This window comes from Pistacia vera, unplaced genomic scaffold, assembly GCF_008641045.1.
Source record: "Pistacia vera cultivar Batoury unplaced genomic scaffold, PisVer_v2 Contig366, whole genome shotgun sequence".
Taxonomy (NCBI): Eukaryota; Viridiplantae; Streptophyta; class Magnoliopsida; order Sapindales; family Anacardiaceae; genus Pistacia; species Pistacia vera.
In genome coordinates this window covers 229,993-240,114 of record NW_022196186.1, presented here as the reverse complement: position 1 = coordinate 240,114, position 10,122 = coordinate 229,993, and positions in this window count along the sequence as shown.

Here is a 10,122-nt window from a genome sequence, read left to right as displayed (position 1 = left end):
TGCCTGAATTTTTTTTTTTCAATGGGATGAAACTTTAATAAGTCAAGAATGGAACAAGCTATTTTTCATAATTCTGGTACAAAGTTTTAAGGCCAACTCATCGCAGGGGACAAATGAAAATTTTAATACGTCGTAGTAAGAGTACCAGTACATGTAACAGTCAAACAAATAAATTGAAAATTAGAAGCCCAAAATATTAAGAATACAACTCATATATTTTGGATTGTATCCTTTGTTTTTTTTAATTGTTATTAAATCATGAATCAAATAAGCCCTTAGAATATGTTATTTTATTATTGAATAATATTAGATGAAAAATGCTATCCTTACAAAGACCCATATAAATAGGGTTACAAAGTGACATCATCCAGAAGAAAAAAACAAAGAAAAAACGGAGAGAGAGAGAGAGAGAGAGAGAAATCATGAAAATCAAGGGTGATGATTGTCTTTGTATACCCCCTTTGTATGTGTCTTTGTAAAACTACCATTGCTCATATTACATATACAAACACTTCATACAATATCTTTTGTATAAATTGACGTGATATAAAGTGATTAGATAAATTTGTAAACAAGTCAACTCTATCTTGTGAATTAATATAGATGAATAATGTGGCAATATAAGAGTTGTATTGTATCTATTTGTATAGAAGAATTTGTGTACTTATGTTATTTACGAACACCACATTATTTTCTAAAATTGAAGAAGATTTTATAACTGTAATAAAAAAAAGTATTTGAAATTTTTTAAATCAAGTATTTAAATTCTATATCAAAGGGGACTTTAAAGTATTTTGATAGCTAGCAAAATCACATTAATGCCTTTGTTCTGTTAAGCTCTTTTGTCACGATTAATAGGGGTGATTTTGTTAATTTATAAGTTATTTTATTTAGAGGGTGTCAATGTAATTTAGGAAATGCATAGAATCTGAATTTGGAATTGAAGAAAGATGCGTGACACTTGTGAATTGTGATGAGATGAGGACAATCATGGATTGGAATATGCGATGATGATGCGATGTGATTTTGATTGTGGGGATGATTGTTGCGGTCCTCCTCCTGCAGAAACTTAAAATTTATTAAATTTAAAGAGATTTTAATACTTTAGGATATATTTTTAATGATTTTTATAACTTAAATTCTATAACTTCATATTATAACGATTTTTAAGAGCTATTGTAAGTAGAGGTGTTCGGTTTTGGGTACCCTGCACTTTTTGAAGGAATCGGAACCGAAACCAGAACCGACAGTTCCTTGAAATTTGAAACCAGAACCGGAACCGACGGTTTCGGTTCTTAGGTACCCAGAATCAGAACCTGTAACAACGGTTTCTGTTTCGGTTCTGGGTACCCTGTAAAATTCATGACCCCCCAAAAGTTTTTAAAATGGCAAAAAAACCTTGAAAAACTTACAAACACCCCCCCACCTGGCACTTGTTAACAAAAATAAAATTACAAATTATAAATTCAAAATTACAAATTCTATTACTTTGTAAAGGTAGATTCTCAAAAGTCAAATCAACTTACTTTAAATATTATGAAATATAAATATAAATGTATTCATATTACTTTTTCTACAAAAGTTTTTATTAACCCCCTTAATCTTTAATTTTATTTTATATTAGTCTCGGTTTCTGGTTCCGGTTCCTAACTATAGGAACCAAAACAGGAGTCGTACAGTAACAGTTCTAAAAATTTGGAATCGGAACTTACCCATTGACGATTGGTTCTAGGTAGCAACTGGAACCGGAACCAAACCCAGGGTACCCATCGGTTCCAATTCTAACCGATTCTTTTGAGCACCCCTAATTGTAAGTATTAGTACAATAACCTTAAGATAACTAGAATTGTTTTTTATAAAAAAATAAAACACATTTTAATTAGAAACTTTTTAGATGCAAAAGGGATAATAATTAGATTTTTGAAAGTTGATTGTGTCAAAAACCCTCTCAAAGGCTAGTAAATTAACGGCATTCAATATGCTAAAAGTGGTGAGATGGCAAGGTCAACTAAAGTCTAAAGATAGAGCAAAAATCTTCAGCTAAGGATTTGATATCTAACTTAGCAGTAGATTGCAACAAATAATAAACTAGTAGGCCTCCTAGTAATTAAACGCAACAATCATGACAATATGCATAGAAGAACATCCAATACTCAAAACATAAATTGAACACTAAAAATAGATAGATCTCACAGTTTTATTGATTCCGAGGTCTCCGCTTCCTTCGACCAAGTTATAAAAGTTTAGCCACTCATGGCTATGAAAAACTCAAAAGAAAATGAATTCTAGAAAAGAGAAAGAGAGGCGTGTGTGATATATCTCAATCTGCCTATTTGAATTGTCTGACAAGGCGGAATGTTCCAGAACGTCAATAGTGCAGTTACGTCAAATTCAAGCCCGATTACAACCTTGATGCAGCGATTATCTCTCCAAACTCAAAAATGAAAGTTGTAGATCTCTTTCTTAGAGTTCCACAGAATTTTGAATCATCTCAATCAGAGCTCGGATGAAAGAGTTATGCCTAGATTACAAAGCAATGTCGAAACTGTCCGAATTCACCTAATTAGTTCCGTTTTGCATTTAACGCCTCCATTTGCCTCCTAAATCAAAATAGAATAATAATGAGTACATTTAGGCAACAAATAAGTATAAAAGAGTAGACATTAAGGGGGGTAAATATTACATTTTGCATTCTCATCATAGATCCTTTTCGAATCTAAAGTAATCTAGGTTTAGATCTGATTTTTTCACAACTGCAAATTTTTAGGGTTTCTACTAGTCTCCGGTAAATTGGGGCTTTTGTACTCTGGGCATCTATGAAGGTTAGGAACCTAGAAATGTCTAAGTTTGAGGTGGAAAAATTCACAGGGGATAATGATTACGGATTATGGAAGATGAAGATGAGGGCTATCTTAGTTAAGAATGGATTGTCTGATACTTTAGAGGGTGAGGATAGTTCACCAGACTCCCTATCTGAGAAGGAGAAGAAAGACCTATTAAATAAAGCCTACAGTACCTTAATCCTAGGTCTGGGGGATAAGGTCTTAAGAGAAGTTAAGAAAATGACCACACTAGCAGAAATTTGGGAAAAATTAGACTCTTTATACCTGTCAAAGTCTTCTCGTGATAGGTTAGTTTTAAAACAGAAACTGTTCAGTTTTCAGTTTCAGTTTTAAAATGGATGAAAACAACATATTAGGAGAAAATATGAATGACTTTATGAAACTAGTACAGGATCTAGAAGGGCTTAGTGTTAAGGTTGAGGATGAAGATCAAGCAGTGATTCTTATTAACTCTCTTCCCAAAATATTTTCAAATTTTGTGGACACCCTTAAGTATGGCAGAGAAACCCTTAAACTAGCTGAAGTAGTGGTAGAAATTACTGCTAAGGATGCTGAATTTAAAAAGGAAGGTAAACTTGATGGTGAGGGGTTATATGTGAGAGGAAGATCTGAAAAGAAAGGCCACAAGAAAGGGAGTTTCAAGGGTAGATCAAAGTCTAAGTCCAAATTCATTAGAAAATGTTTCCACTGTCATAAGGAAGATCATTTTAAGAGGGACTGTCCTGATAGGAAGAAAAAATCAGGGGAAAAGGATGCTAGTGGGAGTGTAGATATAGTTTCTGATGGTTATGAGAGTTCTGATGTGTTAGTAGCTTCTGAAAATGAAACTAATGCTGAATGGGTACTTGATTCTACCTATTCTTTCCACATGACTCCAAATAAGAGTTTTCTGTCAAACTTTAAGAAACTAGAGTCTAAAAAAGTGTTGATGGGCAATAATGCAGTTTGTTGAGTCTTAGGAATAAGAGATGTAAGGCTGAATTTGCATGATGGAAGTTCAAAATGGCTCATAGATTGTTAGATACATACCAGAACTAAAAAGAAATTTAGTTTCTCTAGGAAGCCTAGACTCAATTGGCTATAGTTATAAGGCTCAAGGTGGAGTCCTTAAAGTAACTAAAGGATCCTTAGTTATAATGAAGGGTGAGATGAGGAATGGGTTGTATATTCTAAATGGTTCAACCATTACTGGAACAGTAGCTATATCTTTATCTCAGAAGTCCAATAGGACCACTTTATGGCATAGGAGGTGGTGTGCTATCGTAGGCACCCAGAATTAAAACCTTTCGAACCTAACTACTGAACTGTAAATAGGGTAAGCAAGGGTCGATCCCACGAAGAGTGTCTAGCCGAATTTTCTTTGATGTGAAAAAGGCTGGGGGGTTTGTGTAAAAACAGAAAACAATCTCAGCAAAAACAAAAACAATTTAATTCGAATTCAATCAAAATGACGAACTTGGTCTCTGTCAACATCCACCATCGGAATCTTACNTATATATATATATATATATATATTAAATATATATTAATTGATTTGAATTGAGATAATGATGAAATAAAAATAAAATATCTAATTGAGAGTGTTTGGTAACATAGGGTGTTTGGGTTGGAGCCCAAGCCTATTCCATATGGGAATAGGGTATTAAAGTTTTACTATAAAAGAAAAACGTTACTTGTAAAAGGGAGAGATTTTTTCATTTTCTCTTTGAAAAGCAAAATTACATAGCCCTATTTACACTCCTACGGCAGTATCTCATTTTTGCCCAAAACTCAATTCATTTGATTTTCTTCTTGATTCTTAAGGCTAAGGAAGATCTAGCAAATCCTTCCTTAGTTCTTTGTGATTGTCTTCGTGTGGACTACATGGGTTCGATCCTACACTTGGATCGGTAGCAAAAACGTTCATTGACAAATTTGGAGGAGCCTTCAAACGTGCGTATGATTCTCTTAACTCATGATTAACCTTTTTGGTGCAGATTTTACTTTAATATAAATTGTAAAATTATATCCTTGATCTTGGCTCATGTAAACGATCCTTGTATTATATTTTTTGTTTTCGCTGTGTATATGGATCATTTACTAACACAGTACAATGTCCAGAATCAGAAGAAGAAAAGAAGGAAATGGCTTGCATTCCGTATGCAAATGCAATAGGGAGCTTGATGTATTTGATGGTATGTACCAGACCAGATTTGGCCTTTGCAGTCAATTCTGTAAGTAGGTTTATGAGTAATCCTAGGAAGAATCATTAGGAAGCTGTAAAATGGGTGCTTAGATATGTAAGGGGTACACTGGCCATTGGTATTGTTTACAACAGGGGGCAAAATCAGGTGAATCTCATTGTAGTATATGTGGATGCTGATTATACTGGAAATGTAGACGTTTTTGTTTTTCTATTTGGGATAATCTGGTTTGTTGGAAGGCTAACTTGCAGGCAATTGTTACTCTGTCAACCATGAAAGCAGAATATGTTGCAATTACATAGGTAGTCAAAGAGGCAATGTGGCTTAAAGGAATGCTTGATGAAATGGGATTGAACCAGCAGCAGGTCCCAATCAAGAGTGATAGCCAAAGTGCAATTTTTCTATGCAAAAATCAAGTTTTTCATGAGAGATCAAAACACATTGATGTTAGGTTGCACTTTATCAGAAATTTGATTGAAGACAAAGTCATTAAGTTGGAGAAGATTCCTGGAAGAGAAAACCCAGCAGACATGTTCACTAAGTTTGCTATTTTGGACAAGTTAAGGCTCTTTAAGAGCCTTTTGCACATTGACAAATATTAGAAGAAGTTCCAGGGCAGTAAGGAAAGGCAATGATCAAATGCCAAGGTAGAGATTTGTTGTGATGTGGCAATTGACCTATGCCCACGTGGAAGTCAAATTATAACTTGAGTGGTCAAAGTTACTAGTTAAAGACTAAAGGGGCAATTCTGTCAAATCCATTCTTCAATAAACCTAATGCAAATTAGGTTTTGTTCATTTTGTTTTCTCGAGCTTTCTCTCTTGGTTACAGAGAGAGAAAGCTTGTTACGAATCTCTGGATGTGCTAGAAATCTAAAGAGCGTTGATGGAATCAAACGGTGGTGGTAGGTCTTAGCTGGATTTTCCTTTTTGCTTTCACTTGTGTATAAATATGTCACTAATGTTTGGTTATTGTGTGTGGTGTATGAGAGGTGAGGAGATCTAGGTTTTACAAAGGGGTTTTTCATCTGGGTTTTTGCTCTATGTAAAGGGTGAGTGTAAATCTCTGTAAGGTTCTCTATTCTCATAGTAAATTCTTCTTATTGCCCTGAAGAGTGGATGTAGGTAATCTGTGTGATTATCGAACCACTATAAATCCTTGTGCCTTTTATATTCAGCTTATTATCTGTTTATATTGCTTGTGATTTATCTGCTGTTTTGGATTATGTACTGCTTTTATGGTCTCTGGTTGCAACATTAGTGTTAGATTTTGGCTTCCAAAATTCTCTTAATCCATCCATTCATCACCGATCGACCTTACCGCTACCTTTCCCGCCTCGTTTTTACAGTCTGATCAACCCCCGTTCTTACTAAATATGATCTTTGTTTCGTCTGGAAAACTCAATTCGTTTATTTCTTTATCAATTTCTTCTTTTAATCGTATTTCATGTTAAAGTTCAAGGCTTTGTCAATCAATCCTTTGAAAAGTTAGGGCTTTGTCGATCAATCCTCTAAAAAGTTAGGCTTTGTCTGTCAGTATCAGCTAATGGTCCAAACGAGTTGTTAGACTATCTTAAGTCTCTTGAGCATCAGAATTTGAAGGTAAGAAGTTTTGTTTATCTTGATTTCCTCTTTGACATATGGTTGACATCTGAGCTTTGGAGTTTCTGATTGCTATCTAATCTTCCACTGATTGTGGGGAAACATTTGCAATATTGTAGTCATGCTTAGATATTTTTGTTGCCATTGAGGAAGACTGTGTTTGCATTTATCATTTTTGAAAAAAATCAATCTTAAATTAATGAAATCACTATGTGTTTGAAAATCAAAATTTTGGGGTTTTAGGAGAGGGATTATGTATTTATGTTCCTTGATTTCATACTTCCTGTCAAAATGAATACCCTTAGTGTGACTCAAATGTGTATCTATCTGAGTATGGTCTCTCATGAATCACCACTGTTTCTTCTAAGAGTCTGTGTACATTGTTTTCAAATGAATTGTGCACTGTTTATGTAGGAGTTGACTAATAGCGTTGGAGAGGATGTTGTGCTTGCTATGAACACGTTCATTAAGCGTCTTTTGGCTATTTTAGATCCCAGCCAAATGAAGGTTTGCCTTTATATTAGAGCTTTACGATCTTCCTTCACCTTTTTGCTTCATAGTAAGGCATAAATTTCATTGATTTCCAAATATCTAGTTGATTGTGTATATTCATCCTTACTGAAATGAATTGAGATTGACTATTAAACTGATTATCTGAATTTTCGATAACTATAACCAAGAGACTGAAAACCATATGTGATTTGAGCAGTGTCCTCTGGAGTATATCTTTGGATTTGTTGATTAAAGATCTTTATGCTGTATCATAAAATGCATTTATTTGAAATTGTTGAAGTAACTTCTTGTTTAATATTCTTACCCCTGATGTAAATAAATGTTATCATTTTGTGTGGTCAATGATTTCAATAATGACTGTATGCTGCACCATGAATAGCTTTTATACATGCCAAACTAGCATATGCAGGCATCTAATTGAAATTGACCATGGTTAAAGTGACTCGAAATTGTTATTCCTTCAGTTTGTTGCTTACAATCAGAGGAGTTTAATGCCATTAAGCTTGTAAATGATGATTTGGTCGTATATTTTCACTCATCTATCTGTGACTCTTTTTAAGTTTATAGTATGCATTATCACAATTGTGGGTGACATCCAACTTGTTAAAAATGGATGTGGGTCTGTGGACCTGCAAATGAGTGCTCCCAATGATCTTAGCTTTTCCAAAATGAGTTCATAGTCTGCACAGATATGTTCCATGATTTTCCTTCTCCAGCAGAAAGTTTTTTGTGGAGTAACCATAATCTCAAAAGTATCAGCTAATAGGGAAAGGACCAACTATAATGTTTAAACTCATAACAGTTCTCATATGTTATGATCTTGATGCTTGATTCCATTTTTTTAATCAAACCTGGGAGTATAAGGGATAGATAGCTATGGTTTCGATATTTTTTGATATTTTTCTTTCAAATTGTTACATGTACATTTTAGGTAGGTACTCAGTATGGTTTAGTACATAACTAACACATTGTCTTGTTCTATGGCTTGATGCATGTTCTCTTACCTTTTCTTATTCTTTCGGACTCTTTTAATTGTGTCAATTATCTTGAACCTAGAACTTTGGTGGTTATGCTCATAAAATTTATTTCTCATCTTTTAATTTGTAGATTCGAATGGAGACACCATCTAGCATTAAAGGTTCCATACCTGCTTGGATAAAGTTCTTTGTACAAGCTCCAAGTGAAATCTCATACAATGGTATATACTATGATCCACTAGAAGAGGTATGGTTCTGCAATCTTTTATTTCTCTAGGTTTGCCAAAACATTTTTGAGAAATTTATGATTTAGGCATGTCTAAGAATCTTTAGTATAAAAGCAAGAGTGACTTCAAATTCAGCAATAACATTGGGAAGGATTTATGTATAATTTTTAAATAATTGTGTAATTTTGAGTATGCTATATTACACGGAACTCTTACCATACCATAACATTGACACTTGTGGAGATGCACTTTGATAAACTTTGCACTCAACAGGTAAAGGAACAAAACCTGGTTATTCTCGTGGATTGGGTTATGGTCCAAAACCACCTGCATCTTCTAAGCCTTCAAGGCTAGCCAATCAAGAAGTTTTAGAGGAACTCACACACTTGCGTGAGGAGATGCAAGAACTAAGAGGCATAAGGAAAGAATTTCACCAATATAGGCAAATGATGGAGAAGATGCAACAATTCATCTAAGTTAATATGGGTTCTTGTTCTACTGGCTCACAGACATTTCTGGACCAATTTCCACTAGATCCTCCACCACCTGCAACAATTTGAGTTTTTATGTCACTTTTTGTTTAATATTAATAATTTAGTCAACTTTATATATTTTTAACTTTTTATTTGAAAAGAAACATATATAGAATAATATATTTGGTTTGATATATTTGTGTAATTTTAATTAATTACATTTACAAATTAATATTTACGTTTTAGAATTAAATTTTAAAATGTCTAAGATAAATTAAATATTATTTAATTATATATTATAAAATGGGCAATGACAATTATATTTCGATGTTGTAGACTTTTAGCTATGAAATACATTCATCATTGAAAAGTTTTGTTGATGACTTGTACGTTTCATCGCTAATAGCTTTAAGTGAAGAAAAATATAAAGTATCGTCATGCTATACTTTAAACGACACATATAAAGATTACGTCGTTATTAACTTTAGGTGACAACAACTCATTTTTATTGCGCTACATGTTAGGCGACAAAACGTCACATTTCGTCGCTGTATATTTTACGCGATGCAAACAATTAATGCAACAAAAATGCACATTTCCTCGCAGTATTTCGTAGGCGAGCAAAATTCACATTTTGTCGCGGTATACGTTAGGCAACATAAACACACATTTCATCATGGTAGAGTGTCGACAACACAATAAAGAGCAAGTCGCTATTAACTTTAGGCGACAACAACTAATATTTCACCGGTAAATAGTTTTAGCAACGAAAATGGTATAGGCGACAATTTTTTGGTTTGTCGCCATATTTAGCAACGAATTTTAACAAATCATCGCCTAAAATCAAGCACAACATGCCTACTGCGACGATCGTGGCGACGATTTTCTTCCGTCGCTAAACATATTCCATGACGATTTCTACGTTTTTAGCAACAAAAAATTGCGTAGCTAAAAGCCCTTTTTGTTGCAGATAGAGATCCGATTGGCATAGATCCTATGGACAGTAGAGAGACGGTCATAACTGACATAATCAGAGGTAGGGTAAAGAATACCTGAGGCATTTTGAATAGTGGGGCAGACATAATTAGCTATCTAGATGGGTGGTCAAGTGGACCATGTGGACCGACGTGGGGTCGGTTCTAGATGAGTAGTAGGACTATCTATAAGGGCAAGAGATGAGCTTGCCGATGGATAGGACTCTATATGAGGCAAAGGAGTAGAGTCGATAGTTGTTGTAGAGGAACCCAGATCATTTGTAAGAGTTACACTGAGGAGTGGTCCCAATGGAGATGGGTCATCTTCTAG